The following is a 12,930-nucleotide window of genomic DNA, read 5'->3' on the forward strand; positions in this document are numbered from 1 at the left end:
TATTGTATATAACACTCCACACTATGATGCTTCCTCCCTCACTGAACATACCAGTTCACAATATGATGCTTCCTCAATCACTGTATATACCTGACCACACTATGATGTGTCCTCCCTCACTGTATATACCAGTCCACAAACTATGATGGTTCCTCCCTCACTGTACATACCAGTCCACAATATGATGCTTCCTACCCCACTGTATATACCAGACAACACTATGATGCTTCCTCCCTCATTATATATAACACTCCACTCTATGGTGCTTCCTCATTCAGTATAAATATCACTCCACGTACTATGATGCTTCCTTCCTCAATGAATATACCAGACCATTCTTTGATGCATCCTCCCTCACTATATTCCAGTCCACACTATGATGTCTTCTCCCTCGCTGTATATACCAGACCACACGATGACCCTTCCTCCCTCACCGTATATACCAGACCACACTATGATGCTTCCTCCCTCACCGTATATACCAGACCACACTAGGATGCTTCCTCCCTCACCGTATATACCAGACCACACTAGGATCCTTCCTCCCTTACTGTATATACCAGTCCACACTATGTTGCTTCCTCCTTCATTGTATATACCAGTCCACACACTATGATGGTTCCTCTCTCACGGTATATACCAGTCCACACGCTATGATGCTTCATTCCTCACTGTAAATACCAGTCCACACACTATAATGCCTCCTCCATCACAGTATATACCAGACCACACTATGATGCTTCCTCCCTCACCGTATATACCAGACCACACTAGGATCCTTCCTCCCTTACTGTATATACCAGTCCACACTATGGTGCTTCCCCCTTCAGTGTAGATATCAGTCCACGCACTAAGTTGCTGCCTCCCTCATTGTATATACAAGACCACTCTTTGATGCTTTATCCCTCACTGTATATACATGTTCATACACTATGATGCTTCCTGAATCACTGTATATACCAGACCACAATATGATGTTTCCTCCCTCACTGTATATACCAGACCACACCAGATGCTTCCTCCCTCACTGTATGTACAAATCAACACTATGATGCTTCCTCCCTGACTGTATATACCAGTCCACACACTATGATGCTTCCTCCCTCGATGTATATACCAGACCACACCATGCCCCTTTCTCACTCACTGTATATACCAGTGCACACACTATGATGCCTCCTCCGTCACTGTATATACCCGTCCACACTATGTTATTTCCTCCTTCCCTGTATGTACTAGTCCACACTATGATGCTTCCTCCTTTACTGTATATACCACTCCACACTATGACGCTTGCTCCTTCACTGTATATACCAGTCCACATTATGATGGTTCCTCCTTCGCTGTATATACAATACAAACCTCACCATGACCCTTCCGCACCCACTCTATATACCAGTCCACACAAAGATGCTTCCTCCCTCAAAGTATATACCTCTCTACACTCTGATGCTTCCTCTCTCACTGTATATACCAGTCCACAAACTATGATGATTCCTCCCTCACTGTATATACCAGACCACACTATGATGCTTCCTCCCTCACTGTGAATACCAGTCCACACTATGACGCTTCCTCTCTCACTGTATATACCAGTCCACACTATGACGCTTCCTCTCTCACTGTATATACCAGTCCACACCATGACGCTTCCTCTCTCACTGTATATACCAGTCCACACTATGATGCTTCCTCCCTCACTGTATATACCAGTCGACACACTATGACGCTTCCTCTCTCACTGTATATACCAGTCCACACACTATGACGCTTCCTCTCTCACTGTATATACCAGTCCACACACTATGATGCCTCCTCCGTCACTGTATATACCTGTCCACACTATGTTGCTTCCTCCCTCACTGTATATACCAGTCCACACTATGATGCTTCCTCCTCACTGTATATACCAGTCCACACTATGATGCTTTCTCCCTCACTGTATATACCCGTCCACAGTATGATGGTTCCCCTTTCAATGTATATACCAAACCTCACCATGAACGTTCCGAACTCACTCTATATACCAGTCCACACTATGATGCTTCCTCCCTCACTGTATATACCAGTCCACACTATGATGCTTCCTCCCTCACTGTATATACCAGTCCACACTATGATGCTTCCTCCCATCACTGTATATACCAGTCCACACTATGATGCTTCCTCCCTCACTGTATATACCAGTCCACACTATGATGCTTCCTCCTCACTGTATATACCAGTCCACACTATGATGCTTCCTCCCTCACTGTATATACCAGTCCACACACTATGATGCTTCCTCCCTCACTGTATATACCAGTCCACACTATGATGCTTCCTCCCTCACTGTATATACCAGTCCACACTATGATGCTTCCTCCTCACTGTATATACCAGTCCACACTATGATGCTTCCTCCCTCACTGTATATACCAGTCCACAGTATGATGCTTCCTCCCTCACTGTATATACCAGTCCACACTATGATGCTTCCTCCCTCACTGTATATACCAGTCCACACTATGGTGCTTCCTCGCTCACTGTGTATACCAGTCCACACACTATGATGCCTCATCCCTCACTGTATATACCTGTCCACACTATGGTGCTTCCTCCCTCGATGTATATACCAGTCCACACACTATGATGCCTATCCCCTCACTGTATATACCAGTCCACACACTATGATGCCTCCTCCATCACTGTATATACCAGTCCACACTATGATGCTTCCTCCCTCACTGTATATACCAGTCCACACACTATGATGCTTCCTCCCTCACTGTATATACCAGTCCACACTATGATGCTTCCTCCCTCACTGTATATACCAGTCCCACACACTATGATGCTTCCTCCCTCACTGTATATACCAGTCCACACTGTGGTGCTTCCTCGCTCACTGTGTATATAAGTCCACACACTATGATGCTTCCTCCCTCACTGTATATACCAGTCCACACTATGATGCTTCCTCCCTCACTGTATATACCAGTCCACACACTATGATGCTTCCTCCCTCACTGTATATACCAGTCCACACTATGATGCTTCCTCCCTCACTGTATATACCAGTCCACACACTATGATGCTTCCTCCATCACTGTATATACGCGTCCACACTATGTTGTTTCCTCCTTCCCTGTATGTACCAGTCCAAACTATGATGCTTCCTTCTTTACTGCATTTACTGATCCACACTATAATGTTTGCTCCTTCACTTTATATACCAGTCCACACACTATGATGCTTCCTCCCTCACTGTAAATACCACGTCAGAAACTATAATGCCTCTTCCATCACTGTATATACACGTCCACACTATGTTGCTTCTTCCTTCCCTGTATATACCAGTCCACACAAAGATGCTTCCTCCCTCACTGTATATATCTGTCCACAGTATGATGCTTCCTCCCTCACTGTATATACCAGTCCACACTATGATGCTTCCTCCCTCACTGTATATACCAGTCCACACTATGATGCTTCCTCCCTCACTGTATATATCTGTCCACAGTATGATGCTTCCTCCCTCACTGTGCATACCAGACCACACACACTAAAAGCTTCCTCCCTCACTGTATATACCAGTCCACACTATGATGCTTCCTCCCTCACTGTATATACCAGTCCACACTATGATGCTTCCTCCCTCACTGTATATACCAGTCCACACTATGATGCTTCCTCCCTCACTGTATATACCAGTCCACACTATGATGCTTCCTCCATCACTGTATATACCAGTCCACACTATGATGCTTCCTCCTTCACTGTATATACCAGTCCACACTATGATGCTTCCTCCCTCACTGTATATACCAGTCCACACTATGATGCTTCCTCCTCCCTCACTGTATATACCAGTCCACACTATGATGCTTCCTCCCTCACTGTATATACCAGTCCACACTATGATGCTTCCTCCCTCACTGTATATACCTGTCCACACTATGATGCTTCCTCCCTCACTGTATATACCAGTCCACACTATGATGCTTCCTCCCTCACTGTATATACCAGTCCACACTATGATGCTTCCTCCCCTCACTGTATATACCAGTCCACACTATGATGCTTCCTCCTTCACTGTATATACCAGTCCACACTATGATGCTTCCTCCCTCACTGTATATACCAGTCCACACACTATGATGCTTCCTCCTCACTGTATATACCAGTCCCACACTATGATGCTTTCTCCCTCACTGTATATACCAGTCCACACTATGATGCTTCCTCCCTCACTGTATATACCAGTCCACACTATGATACTTCCTCCCTCACTGTATATACCAGTCCACACTATGATGCTTCCTCCTTCACTGTATATACCAGTCCACACTATGATGCTTCCTCCCTCACTGTATATACCAGTCCACACTATGATGCTTCCTCCTTCACTGTATATACCAGTCCACACACTATGATGCTTCCTCCTTCACTGTATATATACAATACACTCTGTATGATGACACTTCCTCCTCCCTCACTGTATATACCAGTCCACACTATGATGCTTCCCTCCCTCACTGTATATACCAGTCCACACTATGATGCTTCCTCTCTCACTGTATATACCAGTCCACACACTATGATGCTTCCTCTCCTCACTGTATATACCAGTCCACACTATGATGCTTCCTCCCTCACTGTATATATACCAGTCCACACTATGATGCTTCCTCTCTCACTGTATATACCAGTCCACACTATGACGCTTCCTCTCTCACTGTATATACCAGTCGACACACCATGACGCTTCCTCTCTCACTGTATATACCAGTCCACACTATGATGCTTCCTCCCTGGATGTATATACCAGTCGACACACTACGACCCTTCCTCTCTCACTGTATATACCAGTCCACACACTATGACGCTTCCTCTCTCACTTCATATACCAGTCGACACACTATGATGCTTCCTCCCTCACTGTATATACCAGTCCACACGCCATGATGCTTCCTCCCTCACTGTATATACCAGTCCACACACTATGATGCTTCTCTCCTCACTGTATATACCTGTCCACACTATGTTGCTTCCTCCTTCCCTGTATGTACCAGTGAACACTATGATCATTCCTCCTTGCTGTATATACCAGTCCACACTATGGTGCTTTCTCCCTCACTGTATATACGCGTCCACAGTATGATGGTTCCCCTTTCAATGTATATACCAAACCTCACCATGAACGTTCCGAACTCACTCTATATAGCAGTCCACACAAAGATGCTTCCTCCCTCACTGTATATACCTGTCCACAGTATGATGCTTCCTCCCTCACTGTGCATACCAGACCACACTATGATGCTTCCTCCATCACTGTATATACCAGTCCACACTATGATGCTTCCTCCCTCACTGTATGTACCAGTCAACACTATGATGCTTCCTCCCTGACTGTATATACCAGTCCACACACTATGATGCTTCCTCCCTCGATGTATATACCAGTCCACACCATGATGCTTCCTCCCTCACTGTATATACCAGTCCACACACTATGATGCTTCCTCCCTCACTGTATATACCAGTCCACACTATGATGCTTCCTCCTCACTGTATATACCAGTCCACACTATGATGCTTCCTCCTTTCACTGTATATACCAGTCCACACTATGATGCTTCCTCCTTCACTGTATATACCAGTCCACACACAGATGCTTCCTCCCTCACTGTATATACCAGTCCACACTATGATACCTTCCTCCTCCCTCACTGTATATACCAGTCCACACTATGATGCTTCCTTCTCACTGTATATACCAGTCCACACTATGATGCTTCCTCCCTCACTGTATATACCAGTCCACACTATGATGCTTCCTCCCTCACTGTATATACCAGTCCACACTATGATGCTTCCTCCCTCACTGTATACCAGTCCACACTATGATGCTTCCTCCTCTCACTGTATATACCAGTCCACACCATGATGCTTCCTCTCTCACTGTATATACCAGTCCACACTATGATGCTTCCTCCCTCACTGTATATACCAGTCCACACTATGATGCTTCCTCTCTCACTGTATATACCAGTCCACACACTATGATGCTTCCTCTCCTCACTGTATATACCAGTCGTCCACACTATGATGCTTCCTCCCTCACTGTATATATACCAGTCCACACACTATGATGCTTCCTCCCTCACTGTATATATACCAGTCCACACACTATGATGCTTCCTCTCCTGTCACTGTATATACCCAGTCCACACTATGATGCTTCCTCCTTCACTGTATATACCAGTCCACACTATATGATGCTTCCTCTCTCACTGTATATACCAGTCCACACTATGATGCTTCCTCCTCACTCACTGTATATACCAGTCCACACAATGATGCTTCCTCTCCCTCACTGTATATACCAGTCCACACTATGATGCTTCCTCCCTCATGATACCTTCCTCTTCCTCTCACTGTATATACCAGTCCACACTATGATGCTTCCTCCCTCACTGTATATACCAGTCCACACTATGATGCTTCCTCCCTCACTGTATATACCAGTCCACACACTATGATGCTTCCTCCCTCACTGTATATACCAGTCCACACTATGATGCTTCCTCCCTCACATATGTATATACCAGTCCACACACTATGACCAGTTCCTCCCTCACTGTATATACCAGTCCACACCAGTGCTATGATGCTTCCTCCCTCACTGTATATACCAGTCCACACACTATGATGCTTCCTCCATCACTGTATATACCAGTCCACACTATGTTGCTTCCTCCACCTTCCCTGTATATACCAGTCCACACAAAGATGCTTCCTCCCTCACTGTATATACCTGTCCACAGTATGATGCTTCCTCCCTCACTGTATATACCAGTCCACACTATGATGCTTCCTCCCTCACTGTATATACCCAGTCCACACTATGATGCTTCTCCCTCTCACTGTATATACCAGTCCACACACTATGATGCTTCCTCCCTCACTGTATATACCAGTCCACACACTATGATGCCTCCTCCATCACTGTATATACCAGTCCACACTATGATGCTTCCTCCTTCCCTGTATATACCAGTCCACACTATGATGCTTCCTCCCTCACTGTATATACCAGTCCACACTATGATGCTTCCCTCCTCACTCACTATATATACCAGTCCACACTATGATGCTTCCTCCCTCACTGTATATACCAGTCCACACTATGATGCTTCCTCCCTCACTGTATATACCAGTCCACACTATGATGCTTCCTCTCTCACTGTATATACCAGTCCACACACTATGATGCTTCCTCCCTCACTGTATATACCAGTCCACACTATGATGCTTCCTCCCTCACTGTATATACCAGTCCACACTATGATGCTTCCTCCCTCACTGTATATACCAGTCCACACTATGATGCTTCCTCCCTCACTGTATATACCAGTCCACACTATGATGCTTCCTCCCTCACTGTATATACCAGTCACACACTATGATGCTTCCTCCCTCACTGTATATACCAGTCCACACTATGATGCTTCCTCCCTCACTGTATATACCAGTCCACACTATGATGCTTCCTCCCCTCACTGTATATACCAGTCCACACACATGATGCTTCCTCCCTCACTGTATATACCAGTCCACACTATGATGCTTCCTCCCTCACTGTATATACCAGTCCACACTATGATGCTTCCTCCCTCACTGTATATACCAGTCCACACTATGATGCTTCCTCCCTCACTGTATATACCAGTCCACACTATGATGCTTCCTCCCTCACTGTATATACCAGTCCACACTATGATGCTTCCTCCCTCACTGTATATACCAGTCCACACTATGATCCTTCCTCCCTCACTGTATATACCAGTCCACACTATGATGCTTCCTCCCTCACTATATATACCAGTCCACACTATGATGCTTCCTCCCTCACTGTATATACCAGTCCACACTATGATGCTTCCTCCCTCACTGTATATACCAGTCCACACTATGATGCTTCCTCCCTCACTGTATATACCAGTCCACACACTATGATGCTTCCTCCCTCACTGTATATACCAGTCCACACTATGATGCTTCCTCCTTCACTGTATATACCAGACCACACTATGATGCTTCCTCCCTCACTGTATATACCAGTCCACACTATGATGCTCTGCTCCTCACTGTATATACCAGTCCACACTATGATGCTTCCTCCCTCACTGTATATACCAGTCCACACTATGATGCTTCCTCCTTCACTGTATATATACCAGTCCACACTATGATGCTTCCTCCCTCACTGTATATACCAGTCCACACTATGATGCTTCCTCCCTCACTGTATATACCAGTCCACACTATGATGCTTCCTCCCTCACTGTATATACCAGTCCACACTATGATGCTTCCTCCCTCACTGTATATATACCAGTCCACACTATGATGCTTCCTCCTCACTGTATATACCAGTCCACACTATGATGCTTCCTCCCTCACTGTATATACCAGTCCACACTATGATGCTTCCTCCTCACTGTATATATACCAGTCCACACTATGATGATGCTTCCTCCCTCACTGTATATACCAGTCCACACTATGATGCTTCCTCCTCACTGTATATACCAGTCCACACTATGATGCTTCCTCCCTCACTGTATATACCAGCCCACACACTATGATGCTTCCTCCCTCACTGTATATACCAGTCCACACTATGATGCTTCCTCCATCTCACTGTATATACCAGTCCACACTATGATGCTTCCTCCCTCACTATATATACCAGTCCACACTATGATGCTTCCTCCCTCACTGTATATACCAGTCCACACTATGATGCTTCCTCCTCCTCACTGTATATACCAGTCCACACTATGATGCTTCCTCCACACTGTATATACCAGTCCACACACTATGATGCTTCCTCCCTCACTGTATATATACCAGTCCACACTATGATGCTTCCTCCCTCACTGTATATACCAGTCCACACTATGATGCTTCCTGTATTCACTGTATATACCAGTCCACACTATGATGCTTCCTCCTCTCACTGTATATACCAGTCCACACTATGATGCTTCCTCCTTCACTGTATATACCAGTCCACACTATGATGCTTCCTCTCTCACTGTGTATATACCAGTCCACACTATGATGCTTCCTCCTCTCACTGTATATACCAGTCCACACTATGATGCTTCCTCCCTCACTGTATATACCAGTCCACACTATGATGCTTCCTCCCTCACTGTATATACCAGTCCACACTATGATGCTTCCTCCTTCACTGTATATACCAGTCCACACTATGATGCTTCCTCCCTCACTGTATATACCAGTCCACACTATGATGCTTCCTCCCTCACTGTATATACCAGTCCACACTATGATGCTTCCTCCCTCACTGTATATACCAGTCCACACTATGATGCTTCCTCTCTCACTGTATATACCAGTCCACACTATGATGCTTCCTCCCTCACTGTATATACCAGTCCACACTATGATGCTTCCTCCATCACTGTATATACCAGTCCACACTATGATGCTTCCTCCATCACTGTATATACCAGTCCACACTATGATGCTTCCTCCTCTCACTGTATATACCAGTCCACACTATATGATGCTTCTCTCTCTCACTGTATATACCAGTCCACACTATGATGCTTCCTCCCTCACTGTATATACCAGTCCACACTATGATGCTTCCTCCATCACTGTATATACCAGTCCACACTATGATGCTTCCTCCTTCACTGTATATACCAGTCCACACTATGATGCTTCCTCCCTCACTGTATATACCAGTCCACACTATGATGCTTCCTCCCTCACTGTATATACCAGACCAGTCCACACTATGATGCTTCCTCCCTCACTGTATATACCAGTCCACACTATGATGCTTCCTCTCCCTCACTGTATATACCAGTCCACACACTATGATGCTTCCTCTCCCTCACTGTATATACCAGTCCACACTATGATGCTTCCCTCCCTCACTGTATATACCAGAGTCCACACTATGATGCTTCCTCCCTCACTGTATATATACCAGTCCACACACTATGATGCTTCCTCCTTCACTGTATATACCAGTCCACACTATGATGCTTCCTCCTTCACTGTATATACCAGTCCACACTATGATGCTTGCTCCTTCACTGTATATACCAGTCCACACACTATGATGGTTCCTCCATCACTGTATATACCAGTCCACACTATGATGCTTCCTCCCTCACTGTATATACCAGTCCACACTATGATGCTTCCTCCATCACTGTATATACCAGTCCATACTATGATGCTTCCTCCCTCAATGTACATACCAGTCCACACACTATGATGCCTCCTCCTTCACTGTATGTACCAGTCCACACTATGATGCTTTCTCCTTTACTGTATTTACCAATCCACACTATGATGTTTGCTGTTTCACTTCATAAACCTGTCTACACTATGGTGCTTTCTCCCTCACTGTATATACCAGTCCACAATATGATAGTTCCTCCTTCAACGTATATACCAAACCTCACCATGAACGTTCCACACTCACTCAATATACCAGTCCACACAAAGATGCTTCCTCCCTCACTGTATATACCTGTCCACAGTATGATGCTTCCTCCCTCACTGTGCATACCAGACCACACACTAAGATGCTTCCTCCCTCACTGTATATACCAGTCCACACTGTGGTGCTTCCTCGCTCACTGTATATACCTGTCCACACACTATGATGCCTTCTTACTTACTGTATATACCAGTCCACACCATGATGCTTCTTCCTTCACTGTACATACCGGTCCACACTATGATGCTTGCTCCTTCACTATATATATCAGTCCACACTATGATGCTTCCTCCTTCACTTTATATACCAGTCTACACTATGGTGCTTTCTCAATCCAGTATATACCAGTCCATAATATCAAGCTTCCACCCTCACTGTATATAGCAGTCCACAATATGATGCTTCCTTCCTCACTGTATATACCAGTCCACCCTATGATGCATCCTTCCTCACTGTATATACCAGTACACTCTATGATGCATCCTACCTCACTGTATATACCAGTCCACTCTATGATGCATCCTCCCTCACTGTATATACTAGTCCACTCTATGATGCATCCTTCCTCACTGTATATGCCAGTCCACTCTATGATGCATCCTTCCTCACTGTATATACCAGACGTTCCTGTGATTTTTCCTCCCTCACTGTATATAGGAGTCCACACTATGATGCATAATACCTCACTCTATAAACAAATCCACACTATCATGCTTACTCGCTCACCGTATATATAAGTTTACTTTATGATGCTTCCTCTCTCACTGTATATACCGATCAACACTATGATGCTTCATCCCTCACTGTTTATACTGACGTTACTAATTTTTCAAGTCCATACTATTATGCTTCCTTGCTCACTGTATATACCAGTCCACACTATGATTCTTGCTCCCTCACTGTATATACCAGTCCACACTATGATGCTTGCTCTCTCACTATATATACCAGTCCACACTATGATGCTTCCTGATTGTATACGAGTCTACAGTATATGATTCTTGCTCTCTCACTCTATATACCAGACCACACTATGATGCCTCTTCGCTCACTGTATATACCAGTCCGCACTATGACGCTTCCTCCCTCACTGTATATACCAGTTCACACTATGATGCTTGCTCTCGCACTGTATATAACAGTCCAGACTATGATGCTTCTTGCCTCACTGTATATACCAGTCCACTCCATGATGCTTCCTCTCTCACTGTATATACCAGTCCACTCCATGATGCTTTCTCCCTCACTGTATATACCAGTCCACTCTATGATGCTCACTCCATAACTGTATAAACCAGTCCACACTATGATGTTTCCTCTCCCACTGTATATACCAGTCCACACTATGATGCTTCCTCCCTCACTGTATATACCAGTCCACACTATGCTGCTTCCTCCCTCAGTGTATATACCAGTCCACACTATGATGCTTGCTCAATCACTGTATAAAGCAGACCACACTATGATTCCTCCCCCCTCACTGTATACACCAGTCCCCACTATGAGGCTTCCTCTCTCACTGTAGATACCAGACTACACGATGATGCTTTCTCCCACACTGTATATACCAGTACACACTATGATGCTTACTCCCTCACAGTACATACCAGTCCACTCTATGATTCTTCCTTTCTCACTGAATATACCAGTCCACTTTATGATGCTTCCTCTCACACTTTATATACCAATCCACACATTCATTCTTTCTCCCTCACTGTATATACCAGTCCACAATATGAGGTTCCTCCCTCACTGTATATAACAGTCAACATTATGATGCTTCCTTTCTCACCGTATATACTAGTCCACTTTATGATGCTTCCTCTCTCACTGTATTTGCCAATCCACACTATGATGCTTCCTCTCTCACTATATGTACTAGTCCACATTATAATGCTTCCTCCCTTACTACATATACCAGTACACACTATGATGCTTCTTACTTCACTGTATATACCAGTCCACACTATGATGCTTCCTCCCTTACTGTATATACCAGTACACACTATGGTGCTTCCTATCTCACTGTATATACCATTCCAGACTATGATGCTTCCTCTCTCACTGCATGTACCAGACCACATTATGACTCCTCCTCCCCCACTGTATATACCAGTTCACACTATGAAGTGTCTTCTCTCACTGTGTATACCAGTCCACACTATGATGCTTCCTGCCTCACTGGATATACCAGTACACACTATGAATATTCCTTCCGTACTGTATAGACCAGTCCACGCTTTGAATATTTCTCCCTCACTGTATATACCAGTCCACACAGTGATGCTTGTCACTGTATATACCAGTCCACAGTATGAAGCTTCCTCCCACACTGTATATACCAGTATACACTATGATGCTTACTCCCTCACATTATATACCAGTTCACATTA

The sequence above is a fragment of the Haliotis rubra genome, unplaced genomic scaffold (genome assembly GCF_003918875.1).
Source record: "Haliotis rubra isolate DU_JTF1 unplaced genomic scaffold, ASM391887v1 Scf1273, whole genome shotgun sequence".
Classification (NCBI taxonomy): Eukaryota; Metazoa; Mollusca; class Gastropoda; order Lepetellida; family Haliotidae; genus Haliotis; species Haliotis rubra.